We start from the raw sequence: 18,895 nt of genomic DNA, 5'->3' as shown, positions 1-18,895 counted from the left end.
AAATCAAATTACTGACAGAGCAACAGTTTGACATAATCACAGTGAATGCATATGAAAAATAAAATAAAATAATTAGATAATTTAAGACTCATAGGAAATAAAGACAGTAATATTTGTATGTGTACAATTAATGTGACGGAAAATATATTCAAATATATACTTTAAAAAGTCCCCAGAATGAAGAAAAAAATATAGTTCAAAAGAGTTTAGCAAGTTAAAAAAATGATACAAAGAATGAAGAACAATCAAATAAATCTTAATTAAGTTACTAAAATTCAGGGGAAAAAAATCTCTAGACAACCAGATGGAAGAAAAAAGAATCTCCTACAAGGAATAAAAGTCAGTCTGACCTCATACTTATCCAGAATCACATTCAATACAAGGAAACAATGAAGAAATATTTCTATATATATGTAAATCATATATAGCCTAAAACTATTATACCCAACTAAAATATCATTCAAATATAACAAGCATGGAACTTAAGAAATTCAGGCCTCATGAGCCCTTTTTGAAAAACATAGAAGAAAGCCCAGCCAATTAGGGTTGGAGTAAGAATTCAGGAGTGGAGAGCTATCATCCAAAGAACTTCCACTGAGCTCTGAGTTCACTTAAATATGGAGCCAACACTAAACAACTATGGAAAGCATTGTTATAGAGGAAAATGCAATTGTCATTAACAATATAATGATAACAATGTAACTAACAAAAATTGAGAGGTAGGGGAATGGTAGGGAAAGTTGTGACCTTCATCCTTCAGAGCAGAAAAGCAGTGAGTGATCCTGTGTAAAATTGACATACATGATTTTTGTAAAAACCGCTCCAATATCAAAACACATATACTCTCTTTTTCTACCATTACAGTGATTGTTGATCTAATTTTTATAAAAAGTAGAGATGTTCCATCATTCTTTTTTTGCCCTGATACATAGCAAAGCAGCTCTCACAAGAATAAAATACGTAACCTTTACCTTAGTGGTACTATGTTCTAACTAAACAAAATAACTAACTGACTAGAAAGAACACAGAAACATTTGGGTTTTACCCAAATCAAGTTCTACTTGACTTTTCCAAGACACACACACAGATGCATACAATATCCACTTTTAATGCCTGGCCATGCATTACCAGTCTACAGAAATCATTGTATTCTTATTGACCTGCTCACTTTTTTAAACATCCCAGTTGGTTTTCAAATGAATATGCACAGATTGTGCACCAGGCCCGTTATAGCCAGATGATCCATATCTAATTTGATGGTAAAAACACCATTTTCACAACTCATTTATTTAATTCTTCCAATTTATGTGCAGCAAGTTTAGATGGGATTAACTAAATGGAGGAAATATGGGCAAGTATACTTCTCTTCCTGGTCTATTTTAAGATCTTCATAAGATCTTAAAAGACTTGTTTAATAATTTACTCCAATATTTGGAACTGGTGATCCTGAAACAGTCTAGGATATACTATGAATGACTCAGATACTATTAAGATGGAATGGTTGGGATACCTGGGATACTAAGTGATGATGACAAATACCTTCAAATATCTTCAAATGTTTAGAAATATATATCCTGCTTTGTCTAAAAAAAAGTAAATCCTGCTCTGTCTAAAAAAAGGTAGTATGTAAAAATCCATAAAAGAAAATAAAGATATTTGAAGACAATAAAACCATGACAACAATAGAATTACTTGGATATTTCCTATATGGCAGGTATGCTGGTATGAACTCTACATGGATCATTTGACCTCATCCTGTAATATCCCCATTAGTTAATGCCCTTTTCATTCACCTGATCCAGGGATACTGGATGGGAAACATACTGGAGGACACAGGAGCCTGCCTCCACCTCCCTGCTTCTGGAGAGGGAACTACATGTCACCTCAACCCTATCCCCCATTTCAGAACATTTCTGGGCAGAATTTAGGCACCATTACTTTATGCCCAAATTGTATTTCTTTGGAGATTGCCATCAGGGAACCCTGTCACACATACTGGGTACATAATAGTACAAGTTATATGGAGGTATGGCAAAGTTTAGGAAAGTTACACACAAGCAATGAACAGATTAGGTATCATACCATTTAAAAATAGTAAAAAAGGCAACGTGATTTTAACAAACTCTGAATGAAATCGTTGGTGTCTAATGGTTACAATGATTCTTTAGCATCTATAATGTGATATTAGTAAGTATAAAAGTCAGTTAAATATCAGTTTTTAAACTTTAAAGTCATTGGTTGTCAAGGTGTAAATACCCTAAATATTTACACAAAATTCAACAAAAGGAATCCAAGGATGCACCGTTTTTAGATCTAATGGTAAATACTAGCCCAAAACACTACAGCTTTCCATGAAGCCAGATAAAAAAGTTTTGGTCTAGAAGGGATACATGTGGAAATGTTTACATTTGGGAACAGGGATATCATATATACAATCTATGTAGCACTGTCATAGAATTCCTCACTAAAAATTTTGCCCTAAGTGAGAGGATGCTCACCCCATGTATAGGTACATATGCAAGCCTACAAGAAAAAAAAATAAGTGGTTAGTCCTTGATATGGTTTGGCTCTGTGTCCCCACCCAAATCGCATCTTGAATTGTAATCCCCACATGTTGAAGGAGAGACCCAGTGGGAGGTGACTGGATCATGGGGGCAGTTTCCTCCATGCTGTTCTCATGATAGTGAGTGAGTTCTCATGAGAGTTGATGGATTTAAAAGTTTTTGGCAGTTCCCCCTTTGCTCTCTCTCCCTGCCATGTAAGTTGTGTCTCGCTTCTCCTTTGCCTTCCATCGTGATTGTAAGTTTCCTCAGGCCTCCTCAGCCATGCGGAACTGTGAGTCAATTAAACCTCCTTTCTTTATAAATTACCCAGACTCAGGTAGTATCTTTATAGCAGTGTGAGAACAAACTAATACAGGCCTCCAGACCAGCTTTTCCAATGTATATTCTGGGGAATAGGCCTACTCTGACAAAGGGTTCCTTGACTGAGTCTGTTTGGAAAATGCTGAGAAATTATTCTAGAATCTCAAAGCCCTCATGCTAATGTATCTTGTTAATGCCTAAGAGGTAAACCGAATTTAATGCATTTTCCAAACCTTTGTGATGTCAGAAGCCATTCATGGTACGTATAAAAACATCTGACACAACCTGGGTCACTGTTTCTCCTCACAGACCATGGATTCCAGGTTCTATTGAAGAGCTGTAGAACTATCTGGAAACAAAGCAGCTCTTGAATGAGAACTGTGAGAGCAATGCCCCATACAAGTCCCATGTGGCATCAAGTCCATTGAGGAGGATTTAAATTTAGTTTACCAATGTGTCCATATATTAGTAGACAAATTGTAACCCTCTTCCCCCAGGAAGCCAACCTGGCCAAAAATCCAAGGTGAATGGTGGAACGGGGGCATCTCTGTGATTGTCGTTCAAGATTCCTGAGACCTTTACCTTTAATGAAGTCAGGTGGGAATAACATATGCTATCCTCCAGGAGAAGTACCATGGAAGACCAACAATCCCTCCCGATTCCTTCATGGATCTCTCACAGTGGGATAGTGGAGAGGGATGTAGCCCATACACATTTTAGCTTTTCTTACTGAGTGACTGCACACATAAATCAGGGCCCCTTCTTTCTCCCTGAACCAAGGTTCACTCTTTCATTCCCCAAGGCTGGACTCCAATTTTGGTATACTTTGAGTCTGCTTCTCTCCCATGGTCACAAGTATATGGAATTAATTCACAAGAAGGCGAGGGGAAGTAATTCAGATTTTTGGAACTACAAATGCAAAGATGCCAAACTATAAGTGAGATGGAGAAAGATAATAAGTCTTGGGGTAAAAGCAGCTTCTTATAATGCCACTTAGATCTTCCTTTAGGTTCTGTAACATCCACATAATCGTGTATATATCCACAGCTATGCAATGTCCAAGCCTGTTTTCTGTCACTGAACCTACATTTCTGGCCAAAGTGAGATCATAGTTTCAGCTATAGGAAAACAATAAACAAGATGGATGAGGCTGAAAGAGAAAATGCAGATTTAATTATTTGCCATAGGGAGCATTCCTTTGTTACCAATCAAAGGACTGGAAAGTTGAAAAGTTCTGTTTCAATGAAAAAGCATGGATTATTTTTTTTTAGCATGGAAATTTTATAAGGTAGGAATTTTTTTTTTTCCAAGACAGGGTCTAACTCTGCTGCCCAGGCTGGAGTGCAGTGGCATGATCTTGACTTACTGCAACCTCTACCTCCCAGGCTCAAGTGATCCTCCCACCTCAGCCTCCAAAGTAGCTGGGATTACAGGTGCATGCCACCACACCCAGCTAATTTTTGTACTTTTTGTAGAAATGGAGTTTTGCCATGTGGCTCAGGCTGGCCTCGAACTCCTGAGTTAATGCAGTTCACTCACCTCGGCCTCCCAAAGTACTGGGATTACAGGCATGAGCCGCCTAGCCAAGGTAGGAATTCTTGATTACATATGGATCTGTAGTAAAACTGTTCAAGAGGTCACTATAGATTTGGCCTGGGTAGCCTAGGGTTTAGCATTTAGGCAAAGGACAGGGGGAAAGAGACAGCTATTCTCTGTGATTATTTCTACTGTGCACTTATCAAATCAATAAAAATAATAATTGTTATTGATGGTGGCCTTACCACTGATTAAACAGGCCAATTTAATTGCTTCTGTGAAGTCACACAGCTCTTAAGTGTATATCATGGCGTCAGTAAAGAGCATGCAATTGCCCCCAGCTTTGTGGACAGGATGTGCATGGCATTGATTTAATTAAAGCTCTTAGATTGCAACCTGCACCCCTTCCTGAGCCCCTCTCGGCTGGAGACTTCCTCTGTTCTTTTTTAATGCTGCCCTGAGCTGGAACAAAGCAAGGTGCCCAGCAAGAAGCATTGGATTGCATCACAGAGAGGATTAAAATGCCCATTATGAGGTAAGACTCGAGTCAAAGCAGAAGGAAAAGAAGACAGGCTGTAAAAGAAAATGGGCTGCAGGCAGTAAAATATTGATTGAAAGAACTGAAAACACCACGGCATCCACACTCCCTGCCCTGCTCTGCACGCCTTGAGGTCTGCCAATCTCCTGACTTCATAATCTACTCTCTCTCTACAGCTAATAATGCTTCAGCCACTCTGGTCTTCCTCCTGGCTTTCCAACACAAGACACTGATTCCTGACTTGGGTCTTTACAGCTGCCTTTCCTCTAGCGAACCCTATGCTCCATACACCAGCTCCCAGCCATCTTCACATTTAGGTCTCAGCTCAAATGCCCAGTCTTCAGGGAAGCCTTTGTTGGCATCCTAGTGAAAATAGCTCCCCTCCCCAACTGGACACTTTCCATTGCGTTGCTCTCATGCATTTTCTTTGAGACACCAATGTTAGAAAGTGCATGGTTTATTTCTTTACGTGTCTATTGTCTGACTACAAGTATTAAAATATTAACTCCACAAGAGTAGGGACTGCAGGTCATCTTCACTGCTGTATTGATACCCAGTGTTCAGAACAGGGTGTGCACAGAATAGATGCTTTGTAAATACTGACGGGGAACAAAAAGGGGAGTGGCTTGAGTGAATGAGAAAAGGTGAGTGGCTTGAGTGAATGAGAAATGTACTAACATTCATCTCAAGATCTCTGCTTCCTGCCTACACCACATGGTGGTATTAGGTGATGTTAAACACAGGTATCAGACAATACAACATCTAGTCCTAGCCCTGTTGCTTACTAGCTATGTAATCTTGAGGAACTTAACCTCTCTGAACTTATTTCCACCTTTATAAGCAGGTTTACAAAAAGGCTCAATCTCATGGGGCTGTTGGAATTTTAAAATGCATGCAAAGGGCTTAGAATGATTCAGTGAGTAGTAAACGCTTAAGTAGTGTTGCTATTATTGTTGTTACTGCTATTATTAAATGTACCATATATCGTGAAAAGTATCAGGGACCAGGGAACTTTCAAATGGATGCTCTACCTTTTAAAAAATTCCTAATTTAACACAATTTTTTCATTCAAAACATACATACATATAGATATAGTATGTATCTATAGACATCCTCTTCCATCTCAATATATCATGTAGTCAGCAAGTTCAACAACTGGGCAACCCCATCTTCTATATGGACCAGCATATGTGCATTGTCTCTACCTGCACAGTCCAGCCTCCGTTCTGGCACAGTCATGAGTGGCCTTTATAAATAATTTTGGAGAAAGCAAAGTTCCCATTGTTGAAAGCTATGGAAGAGATTCTTCTTAATTCAAACAGTATTAGGTGGTGGATGAGGCAAATTGGAGCATGTAAAATTTATTGGACATCATAAAAGGGAAGCAGGGATAGGGCCAAGGAGATGGGGGGTTCGATTACTGCTGAATTGCTGGCATAATAACCTGCAGCACATCACAGTGCGCCACTGGGGCTGGGAAGCACTCTCCCCAGATGATTGCTTTATGTCACCACGGATGCTACTGGCCCATCAACTACGACCCTGGGAGCAGCAAACCCCATCATAAGAAAGGGAGAAATGTAAATTTCAAAATAGATATATAAATATTCGGTGGTCCAGTGTTCCATTAGTCATTTATATTCCTGACTTTGGAATGCAAAAATGTAAATCCAGGGACCTTCTGCAGTCAGAAATCACCTAGGGTTCATATAATAATCTCTCTGACAAGGACTAAGCTGTGGCTGGCAATGAAACCTAGGGGGCCAATAAGCTCACTAAACATGCTCAGAGAAAACAAGGGAGAGATGCACTCTCAGTCTCAAATGGGGGTAGAGAGAGATTGACTGACACGTCAAACCTATCCCACAAAGTCAGAGATTTCCCTGATGCAATGGGGGCGTAAGGACAGAGCTGATTTACTCACTGACAAGCCTACATCCCTGTAAGCAGAATGCTCAGGAGCTCATTCTCAAGGTTCTGAAGGGCATGGCATTTTTTTCTGATTTACTGCCATTTTATCGCTGTAAGAAATGGACACAGCGCAGATGCCCACAGTTCTAAATGAAGGTAAGTGATGTCCTTGATGCAGGCTCTCCTAATGTCCTCCTTTAAAAGGAAATCATTAAGAGTTACATCAGATCGAGTTTGATCTAATATAAGAGGGGTGAGAGAAGTGAAAAGAGAGAGGTGTAAATACCGTGAAGCCAAAGAAATGGAAATCCCTCCAGTACAGCCCCATGGAGGGCTAGTGCAGAAGCACACACTAGCCCTGTCATTCCTGAATGTGGGAGAGAAGCAGGACATCCAGGAATGAGCAACAGGAGGAGATGATCTACTTCAACCTGCTTAAGACAGAGAGGAAACTAAGGCACAGAGGACTATGTGTCAAGATCACACAGCCGATTAGAAGCAGTTTTAGCCCAGACTTGAACCTACTAATTGACTCCCAGGGTTAGGGTTTGGGTTAGGGTTAACCTTGGCCTTCACACCAGGTTATATTTGTTACAATTCCTCTCCTCTTCATTTCTGTTCCATAGGGAATCTGGCACTCTAGTATGTTCTGACACACAGCCCACCCCTCAAGTTTGAGAATTAGAGAAGTTATTGACAGCCTATATGTGGCTGAGGTAGAAGATACATTTTAGGAGGTATACAGAACAAATATATGTAAATCATTTTAATAGCAATATGTAATATTACGTCAACCTATGGACTTCATGAACATTAATTAGGACAAAATAAGATAAATATTTAAGACATTTAAAAGTGAACTGATTTCAAGAAAAACACTGAATAAATAATAATACAAGGGTCAATAGATTGGGTACCATTGTAGAAATATCCTCAACATGTTTTCCAAGTTGGTTGTGTCAAATGAGACATTTCACACAAAACTGGTGATTTTACTCACAAGATTGACAGCTATAGATGGAATCCACATCTTCATTCCAGAATATTATGTTTACAATGGAATATTATTCAGCCATCAAAAGGAATGTATTTCTGAAATAGGCTTCCACATAGATAAATCTTGTTTTCAAGGTTTATGTCTATAAGCTAGGCATAAAAGGACAGATATTGCATGATTCCACTTACATGAAGCAGACAGGCAAATTCATAGAGGCAGAAATAGAATAGAGGTTACCAGGGCTGGAAAGTGGAGAAATAGGGAGTTATTGCTTAATAATTATAGAGTTTCTACTGGAGTGATAAAAAAGGGTTTGGAAATAAATAGTTGTGATGGTCGCACAACACTTTGAATATCATTAATGCCACTGAATTTTATGCTTAAAAGTTTAAATGGTAAATTATTTATATATATTTTTACCACAATTTTAAAAGTTATAGTGTAATATGTCAAAAATTGTTGAATTATATAATTTAAATGGGCAAACAATATAGTATGTGAATTATACCTCAAAATAGCTGTTTAAAAAAAACAAAAAAAATTATGTGCATAAAGTTAAGGATATTCTTGCTAAGAAAGGAAGCTGCATATGGTGACCTGTGGAAATTCATCTCAACTGTGGGAATGCCATTCTTTATCATGGCATCTGGTCTATCATGCCCCAAAGAGTCCCTATAGAAGGAGGCATGACTATCTTGGGTCTATCTAAGGGAGGTTAGTTACAATTTGAATTTATCAGCACTCTTGATAATGTGTCCCTCCTGTATCATTTTCCCATAAGATCTACCTGGGAAACTCTAGCCTATATTAATTGGATCATCACCCAGAGATTGAATGTTCTCCGGAATCAAAACAAACTCATCTCCTGTTACAAGTCTAGTTTTTAAATTCTAACTTGTGAAATTTTGAAATTAAGTTTCAAATTGTCATCCATTCAATGTATGTAAATATACTAGGGCATTTCTCAAAACTCATCAAAAATGCCACTTTGTAATAAATATAAAATTAGTAATAATCTAATTAACTCAAGGTCTAATATACTGAGTTATAAATAAAGATGCAGGATAGCCTAGTGTCATAGACATGGAATTTAGTAGACAGACCTAAGCTGAAGCCCCAGCTGTTCTACCTCCTCGCTTTTCTTACTTCTCTGTACTTAGTTTCCTATTGTGAAAAATGGAGATAATGACTCTTTCCTCAAACAGGTATTGCAAGAACTAAATTAGGTAATATGATGAAGAGCACAATATTACGGCATATAGCAAATATTCTATAAACAGTAGTTAAATATGTATTCATAAACACAAAAAAGCAACACAGGATCTAGAGAAAGAAGAGTTGATAAATAAGAAATTATCAGCCTTCCTCTAGCAGCTAACAGGTAATCCTGTCCTTGCAAAGGAGTATTCTATGGAGAAGCAGGTGTAAGTCTCCAGATTCTAACATTATAGGATGAAATGGCCTAGGAACATATCCAATTACCTTTATTACAAAAAAAAGATGATTATTATTATACTACTAATACTAGTGTGAATATTTATTGTGTACTTATTATATGCCAAGCATTTTCATACACACTTTTTTATTATCCTGGTTAATCCTCCCAACAACTCTATGAGGTAAGTACTCTTAGTATCTCATTTTCTAGATCAGTTAATCAAGACTTAAAGAGGGTAAGTAACTGGTCTGAGATCATGTAGGGATTAAGGGTGATGACCAGGATTCCAAACACAGGCTATTTGACTTGTAACCTTAACAGCTATGCAATCATCCATTCTCACTTAGAAATCTTGCAGATGATTAATTTACTTTGCCAGTTAGTCTAATACCAGGAAGGGAGGTCCCTAGAATGCAAATGTGAACAGTCTGGTGGTTTCCTGAACACTATCCCTCACCCAAATGGAAATAACATGTTAGTCTTTTGGTTTGTAAATTAGTTTCTTAGACATGAACTAATAAGGTCATTTCTAACACATGGATGACTAGTAATAACATCAAACCAACACACATGGAAAGCTGAAGATCTGACTCTTCCCCAACAATAACCAATGTACAGTCACCTTGGAACTCAGCCCATAAGGGCCTGATGGGTCTTCTGTGACCATTCCCCCAGCACTCTCTTAAGTATAAACACTGGGCTCCATACCAAGCCTCGCCTGTGCTTGTTATAGACATCCAAAACTTCCTGACCATGTGGAAAGTGAGGAGCACTTCCCGAGAATGATCCTACTGTTGGAGAAGGGCACAGGTCCCTGTGTCCTCCCAGGACAGAGAAGGCAGAATTCGGCTGCGCTGAGTGTGAGCACATGAAAAGAAGCAGCTGTATTAACCAGGGCTCAACCACTGAGCCCAGTATTGATTGTGAAGTGCCTACTTGCTGATGCTTGACAGATGACACTCAACTTTCAGCCTGGGTGGAAGAGCAATAATAAAAACATTGCCCTCAAAGAAAGAACTCCAAACCGTTATTCAACCTTTCTTTTGGAAATGCAAGGCTTTTTCTTAGAAACATGAATAAGGTACAGAGAACAGCTAAAGGAGGAGGAAAGACATAAACGGACCGGATCAACAATTTCCTGCTTCTGCCTCCTGCTGTTCACGCACTCAGTCACAGAGAGTGCCCCTGTGCAGGCCCCAGAGGTCATGGGGATCAAATATAAGTTTCGAAAGTTGAAGAGGGAGAATCCATTTCAAATAACTTAGAGGATAACTGTCACTGGAATTAATATGGTTGGAATGTTTAAAATTGCCACAGGTTCCTTCACTTTTGAAAGGTGTCAGGCCCCTGTCTTGAACGCTGAATGTCTGTCTGTGATACCTCAATGAAAGGTCGCACTATCACAGACAGTTTCAGGCTAAGGAAAGCTTATTTAATTTACTGAACTGCACATAGAAATTGGCAAAGATGAGTCCAAAAGGTTAAGCATGGGGCATGATTCTTATCTCTCTCCATTTCCCATAGTACTATAATGTCCCATTAAATTTTCCTTTCACAAAGGTGCCTGAAAATATGTTTTACATTTCTCCATGCGTACCTTTCTGTTTATACTCAGGACTCCTCTCCTAAAGAATTAAAACAGACAAGAGATGAGAAATAGAAATCTGCACCTCTCCTATGGGATAAAGCTGGAATTTAAGAGAGCAAAATCTGTAGTGCTGAATTGGGCAAACAGCATGAGAAGCAGCCAAGCTGACCGAAATACTCGCAGTGGACATGCCTTCAACTAAAATGACCATGCCACTTGCAAATGGAAAACACATTATTTCAATCTGCTTCCGTGTTTTTTTTGTTTTTGTTTTTGTTTTTTTTGAGACAGAGTCTTGCTCTGTTACCGAGGCTGGAGTGTAGTGGTACAATCTCAGCTCACTGCAACCTCTGCCTCCTGGGTTCAAGAAATTCTCATGCCTCAGCCTCCCAAGTAGCTGGGACTACAGACTACAGGCATGTACCACCATGCCTAATTTTTTGCATTTTTGGTAGAGACAGGGTTTTGCTATGTTGGCCAGGCTGGTCTTGAACTCCTGGCCTCAAGTGATCTGCCGGTCTTGGCCTCCCAAAGTGTTGGGATTACAGGTGTGAGCCATCATGGCTGGCCTCAACCTGCTTCCTTTCAACATTAAAGGTAAATGAACATATTACTGCTAAAAGGGGGAATAAAAAGTAAATGAACTCAGATTCTCAGGTTTCCCTTAGAGTGAATGGAACCCTTCCAAATGGCAGTAGTTCCAAAGTTCAGCTCTTGCAAGATTACCTACGAATGAGTTATGATGACAGCAAATCCATCATTATTATGAAGGCAGAATTTTAGATGGTTGAATAGAGCTTTCCATTCTTTTTTAACCTGTAGCAGAAGACATCAGAGTTGACAGAGGTTTTGCCACTATAACATAGGAGGGCCTCTGGGTTACACTTTTATCCCTCTCAGGGTCACCTATCACCAAAATCAATTTATTTCTTTGTTTCAATATTTATGCATGTTCAACATTTTACCCCTACATATTATTCTTGCTCCTACACAGTATTCTTCCACTTGAGCCTATGAGTGCTTTCTACATAGCAAGCACTATGCAAGACGGTAGGGATCCAAGAATGAACAAGCTCCCATCCCTGCCTGGGCTTATAGTCCAAGGGGACAAAACTTCGTAATTATGTGAGATGAGTTATGTAGAAGCTTGAGTAATGTGCTATGGAGAAATATCTTATTGAGTCTAAAAGGCAAAAAAGATAAAGTAACCATCATGCAAACCTGGAAACAATGCCTCAGTAGAATCATCACCAAATTAAAATAGCACATCAACTCCATTTTTCAAACTGGAGAGTTTTTTTCTATTTTGATTTTTCTTTGAATTTCATATTGCTGTAAACTGATAAAAAAATTTTGCAAAAGCATAAGAAAGAGAGAGAATGAGATAAACTGATGATCTTTTTAAAAAAAAAAAAAGTTTGTTAGAAGTTCCTTTTGTGGTCCCAGATTATAATAAAGCACATTGAAACACTTCATCAGAAACAAGTTTGCCTTGGAATCAACTCCCTAGAGATGAAAAGGTGACCCAAGAGGTACCTTCCAAAGTAAAGATCAATCATTTAATGTTTGGAATGTATCCTTCTAAAAATAGCATTTGAATTTTTTTCAATTTGAAAATGAGATTATAAACAACTATAAAGAAGACTTTCCCCAAAATGCTAATGTTAACAACATTGCAAAGTTCTATGAAAATGATTCTATTTCATTATGAGAAAAATTATGCTAGGGCACATAACATATATATTCTGTAAAGAAAATGGTTAGCAAGGGCTTAAGAAAGGGCAAATGGCTGGTAACAATCAGACACAGCAGCAGTCAGGCACAGGCCAGAGCCGCTGTGGAAACAGAGTGTCACAAGTCACCCTGGCCAGCATGACTTATCCTGGTAAGCTTGCTGGAAAGCATGAATTTGTCAAGAGGGTTTGCTTTGGGGAAAAAAACAGAGGCCAGCAGAACCTCAAAACTAAAGGCCATGGATTTGGAAGCTTGGGAAAGAATCTGTACAGGAGAAGTTAGTGCCCATTCCCCAAACCTAGGGCTAAATAAGTTGCAGAGGAAAGATGTTGAATAACCCAGGACCAATCAGAGAAGATGTAGGTGCCGAACACATATATGCCAGAGAGTTATTTGAGATCAGTTACCCTAATCTTTCACTTGACAGAAGATGAAGCTGAGACCCAGAAATGGGAAAAGACTCATAAACTTCACACAGTGCCGGAGCCAGAACCTAAACCTGAATGCCAAGTGACTGTACTTACCATCACCCCACTTTGTTCTTTTCACGGAGAATCATTCAGAAAATAAAGCATGTTGATGAGAAGCAGGTGCATGAGTGGAGCAGGCTGGGAGTATGAGGCTAGCATGAGTGAACACTGGTGGTAAAGATTTCAATCACTGAGAACCCAGGTGATTCCTGATTTTAGGTTATATGCATTTGAAGGCTTTTGGTTTACTTTAAGAAATGGAGTCTCACGTTGTTGTCCAGGCTGAAGTACAGTGGCATGCACATAGCTTGAACTCCTAGGCTCAAGTGATCCTCCCACCTCCACCTCCTGGGTAGCTGGGACTACCAGTGCATACCACCACATCTGATTAATTTATTATTATTATTTTTTTTTAGAGATGGGGTCTTGTTTTGTTGCCCAGGGTGGCCTTGAATTCCTAACCTCAAGAGATCCTCCCACCTCAGCCATTCAAGTAGCTGGGATTACATGAGGCTTGTTTTCTAATTTTATTGCCAACAATTTTCTTCCCCACTAATATTTTTCCTTCTCCAACAACTCCATAAACTTATCAAGATTGCTCAAATGTCATTCTAAATTTGTTTTTTAGTCATAATCCACCTATTGTGCACATGTGGCACATCAATGAGTTTATATGACGGGTTCATCCTGCAGAAATGTTATCTACCTTTATAAGTATGTATATAAAAATGTTTGCACATATGACTTTCAAAAAATATGTAAAGCAAATATTTAAAGTTCAACTTGCAGACCCATTATTGAAGGTATGTGTGTTGCTTTTCAAGGCTTATGAGAAGTGAGTTTAAATAACAATAAACCTAAGTAGAAAAGCCTAAATCTAGTTATCTCCTTGATACTATGACCTAAGCACAAGAGGGTAGTCAAAGGCTCTTATTTTTGCATGCCCAGCATTAATTCACTGTTCATTTTGTAACAACCAGGGTGTCATTTTTTTTTTAGAACCAGTGCCTTCCACCTTTCATTTCATATGATTCTGATGGACATGAGCCCAGTTCCTGGTACGAGGTGTGGGTCTGACCCAGGCGATTAGTTCAGATTGAAACGCAAGCCAGCCGGGCACGGTAGCTCACGCCTGTAATCCCAGCACTTTGGGAGGCCGAGGCAGGCAGATCACGAGGTCAGGAGATGGAGACTATTCTGGCTAATATGGTGAAACCCCGTCTCTACTAAAAAATACAGAAAAAAAAAATTATCCGGGCGTGGTGGCAGGTGCCTGTAGTCCCAGCTACTTGGGAGGCTGAGGCAGGAGAATGGTGTGAACCCAGGAGGCGGAGTTTGCAGTTAGCTGAGATCGCACCACTGCATTCCAGCCTGGGCAACAGAGAGAGACTCCGTCTCAAAAAAAAAAAAAAAAAAGAAAAGAAAAGAAACGCAAGTCAATCCAGCCAATAAAAGTCAGTCTTGAAATTTTGTCTTGAACTATTGAAACGAGCTCTCTTTCCAGTAGGGTTGCTAAGCTGGCAAGAAGTAATCCATTTGCTGATATTGGCCATCTTATCAAAATTTATTTCTTAAAAATACTCACTTCAGTGGTACCTATACTCAAATTATAATGATACAGAGAAGATTAGCATGGCCCCTGCACAAGGATGGCATATGAATTTGTGTAGTTCATATATTTCAGAGAAGGAAAAGGGTGTAGAAAACATAGTTAATAAAGTAATAGCTGAAAACTTTCCAAGTCTTGGGAGAAAGATAGACCTCCAGATCCAGGAAGATCAAGGAACTCCAAATAGAGTCACCCCAAACAGGTTCTCTTGGAGACACATTATACTCAAATTGTCAAAAGTCAAAGTCAAAGATTGAATCCTAAAAACAGCAAGAGAAAAGCATCAAGTCACATATAAGGGAACTCTCATTACATTAATAATGGGTTTCTCTGCAGAAACCTTATAGGCCAAGAGAGAATGGGATGACATATTCAAAGTACTAAAAGAAAAAAAAAATGTCAGCCAAGAATATTATACCTAGCAAAGCTATCCTTTAGAAATTAAGAAGAAATAAAATCTTTTTCAGACAAGCTAAAACTAAGTGGATTCATCACCACTAGATTGGCCTTACAAGAAATGCTCAAGGAAGCCTTACATCTGGAAAATCATCATCATCATCATGAAAACATGCAAAAAATGGCTATAAAACTCACTGGTAGGGACAATACACAAGGAAGAAAGAGAAAAGAAGCAAGGCAATACACAAAAGAAGAAGAGAAACCTATCACTACAGGGAACATCTAAGTCCAAAATTAAATAATAAGAGAGGAAGTAAAGAACAAAATATACCAAACAACCAGGAAACAACGAATAAAATGACAAGAGTAAGTCCTCACCTATCCGTAATAACCTTGTATGTAAATGGATTAAATTCTCCAATTAAAAAACATAGACAGGATGAATGGGTTTAAAAAAAAAGATCCAATTATATGCTATTGACAAGAAACTCACCTCACATGTAAAGACATATATAGACTTGAACTGAAGGGATGGAAAAAGATATCCCACACAAAGAGAAACCAAAAGCAAGCATAAGTAGCTACACTTATATCAGACAAAACAGACTTCAGGTAAAAAGCTCTAAAAAGAGATAAAGAAGGATATTATATGATAACAAAGGGATCAATTAAGCAAGAGAATATAAGAACTGTAAATATATATGCACCCAACACCAGAACACTGATACATACATATATATATATATATATATATATATGTAACAAATATTATTAGATCTAAAGGGAGAGATAGACCCCAATACAATAGTAGTTGGGGACTTCAACACCTTACTCTCAGCATTGGACAGATCATCTAGAAAGAAAATCAACAAAGAAATGTTGGAATTAAACTGCACCAGAGACCAAATGGACTTAACAGACATGTAGGTAACATTTCACCCAACAGCTACAGAATACACATTATTATCAGCAGATGCAACATTCTCCAGGATAGACCATATGTTACACCACAAAACAAGTCTCAACAAATTTTGATAAGTCAAAATTATATCAAGCATCTTCTCAGATGACAATAGAATAAAACTAGAAGTCAATAACAAAAGGAATGCTGGAAACTGTACGAATATACGGAAATTAAACAACATACTCCTGAACAACCAATGAGTGAAGGAAAAAATTAAGAATGAAAATAGGCAAATGATCTAAACAGACATTGCTCAAAAGAAGACATACGAATGGCCAAGAAATATATTTTCAAATATCCAACATCACTAATCATCAAGGAAACGTAAATCAAAACACCAATGAGATATCATCTCACCCCAGTTAGAATGGCCATTATCAAAAAGACAAAAAATAACAAATGTTGGTGAGGATAGAGAAAAAAAGGAACTCTTTACACCGTTGGTGGGAATGTAAATTTGTACAGCCACTATGGAGAACAGTATTGAGGTTCCTTAAAAACTACAAATAAAACTGCCATATAATCCAGAAATCCTTCTACTAAGAATGTATATAAAGGAAAGGAAATCATCATATCAAAAAGACATCTGCACTCCCATATTTATTGCAGCACTATTCACAATAGCCAAGATATGGACTCAGCCTAGGTATCCAACAACGGAATAGTAGATAAAGAAAATGTGATATATATACACACAATGGAATATCACTCAGCCATAAAAATAAATTAAATCCTGTCATTCACGGCAACATGGATAAAACTGGAGGATATTATGTTAAGCGAAATAAGTCAGGAACAGAACTAACTAAACACCACATGTTCTCACTCATATTGTGGAAGCTAAAAAAAGATGATCTCATAGAAATGAAAAGTGGAAGAGATGATACAAGAGGCTGGGAAGGGTAAAGCAAAGAGAGGGTTAGGGAGATTTGTTAAAGGATGAAAAATTACAGCCAGATAAGAGGAATAATTTCTCATGTTAAAAAAACATTGTAGGATGATTACAGTTAACAATAATATATTATATCATTCCAAGTAGCTAGAAGAAGGATATTGAATGTTCCCAACATATAGAAATGAAAAATGTTTGCGATGAGGGATATGCTAATTACACTGATCAGATCATGCAATACATTATATGTATTGAAACATCACTAGGTATCCCATAAATATGTACAAGTATTATATGCCAAGTAACAAAAATACATTTAATTTAAAAAGGCTACATGAACTACATAAAAAATTAGAACTGAGACGAAGTATGAAGATGGAAATTACTGCCAATGTTACTTGAATACCTGGAGATAACACAATCCTTATGGGTAGGTGGTAGATTATTCACAAAAAAGGCTGCAAAAATTTCTTTTACCTCTATACATACTTCCCTGGGCAATGTAACCTTACTGCTTTTCCATCAAGAGGTAGAGTCTGGTTCTCCACCCCTCGTATGTGGACTTGGCCATGTAACAAGTTTTGTCCAATGAGTCATTAACAAATGTTATACAAGGAAATGCCTAAAAGGTACTTGAGCATGGAGTTTTCCTTCTCCTGTTAAGGGAACCTTTCTCCCACCAGGTAACATGCCCAGGCTAGCTTTCTGGAAGAAGAGAGATCACATGGAAAGCTATTCCAGCCATCTCAACTGAGCCCCAGACATGTGAGGCCATTTGTGACCATCCAGCCCCAACCAAGTCAGTCCAGATAAGAAGCACCCAGCCAACTCACAGGACTGTGACCTTATATATAACTCTTATTTTAAGCCATTAAATTTTAAGGTGGTTTGTTGCAAGATAAAAGGAAATTGATAAAGTATTAAATTACATATTTTTTCAGCAATTTGAATTGTTTTATCATCTGTAACCAAAATAAAAATAAAAATACCCAGTGCTGGCCAGGTGCCGTGGCTCACACCTGTAATCCCAGCACTTTGGGAGGCTGAGGTAGGTGGATCACCTGAGGTCAGGAGTTCGAGACCAGCCTGGCCAACATGGTGAAACTCCGTCTCTACTAAAAATACAAAAATTAGCCAGGTGTGGTGGTGGGTGCCTGTAATCCAGCTACTCAGGAGGCTGAGGCAGGAGAATTGCTTAAACCTGGGAGCCAGAGGTTACAGTGAGCTGAGATCATGCCATTGCACTCCAGCCTGGGCAACAAGAGTGAGACTTTGTCTCAAAAAAAAAGAAAGAAAAAGAAAATACCCAGTGCCATAGCTAGCATATTTGATACCCAGAGCAGATAATTATTAATACCCCTTCCTCCATAAAACAAAACTGTTTTCAGTTATAAGCACGTAATTAGTAATTATTATTTTTTAATTTGCTTTTGTTTTGAAATAAACAATTAAAAAGAAAATTAAATTTTTAATGTAAAGCTATTATTCAAATATATTAGAGATCTTCATGCATAAACTTAAATTTGCACTCACCAAAGACAAAATAGTACACTTCATGGTTTGTATTTTATTTTATTGTTTTAAATATTAAAAACAAGTAAATGCTCCAAGTAGTCTCATTGAATGACAGAACTAACTCAAGACCTGTTTCTTTATCTCTCAATCATTTTTCTACGACTGCCTAGTTCAAATATATTGTTCAAATGCAGAAATATATGCTACCAAGGTTTTAGAGACACTGACTGTGATGTGATCTCTAATATTCCAAACCACTGTGAATTTACAGCTAAGTTCATGTATGCTAAGGCTTCCTGGAGAGCTAGGAGTTCCCCAGAGTAACTCCACATAGAATACGATGTGTCTTAAAAGATAAACTTTTAAGTGTGTTAAAATGTAATAAATATTAACAATAATAGTCATTATTTTAAAATACAACAGAACTCCTGGCAATTACT

General features: G+C 38.1%; 1 protein-coding gene and 1 non-coding gene across 4 annotated transcripts in view; one reads left to right on the top strand and one right to left on the bottom strand.

Moving 5' to 3' along the window:
* Nucleotides 1-18,895, bottom strand: part of LRMDA (leucine rich melanocyte differentiation associated) — a 1,137,585-nt gene that overhangs the window by 283,212 nt on the left and 835,478 nt on the right. The gene's annotated exons all lie outside the window — the stretch shown is intronic.
* LOC112441031 (U6 spliceosomal RNA) lies at nucleotides 14,654-14,757 on the top strand. Its single transcript, XR_003029014.1, has one exon. It is a non-coding gene; the product is annotated as a U6 spliceosomal RNA (small nuclear RNA).

Source organism: Pan paniscus, chromosome 8 (genome assembly GCF_029289425.2).
Source record: "Pan paniscus chromosome 8, NHGRI_mPanPan1-v2.0_pri, whole genome shotgun sequence".
NCBI classification, from domain to species: domain Eukaryota; kingdom Metazoa; phylum Chordata; class Mammalia; order Primates; family Hominidae; genus Pan; species Pan paniscus.
Note: the sequence above shows the minus strand (reverse complement) of the source record. Positions and strands in the feature narration are given on the sequence as shown.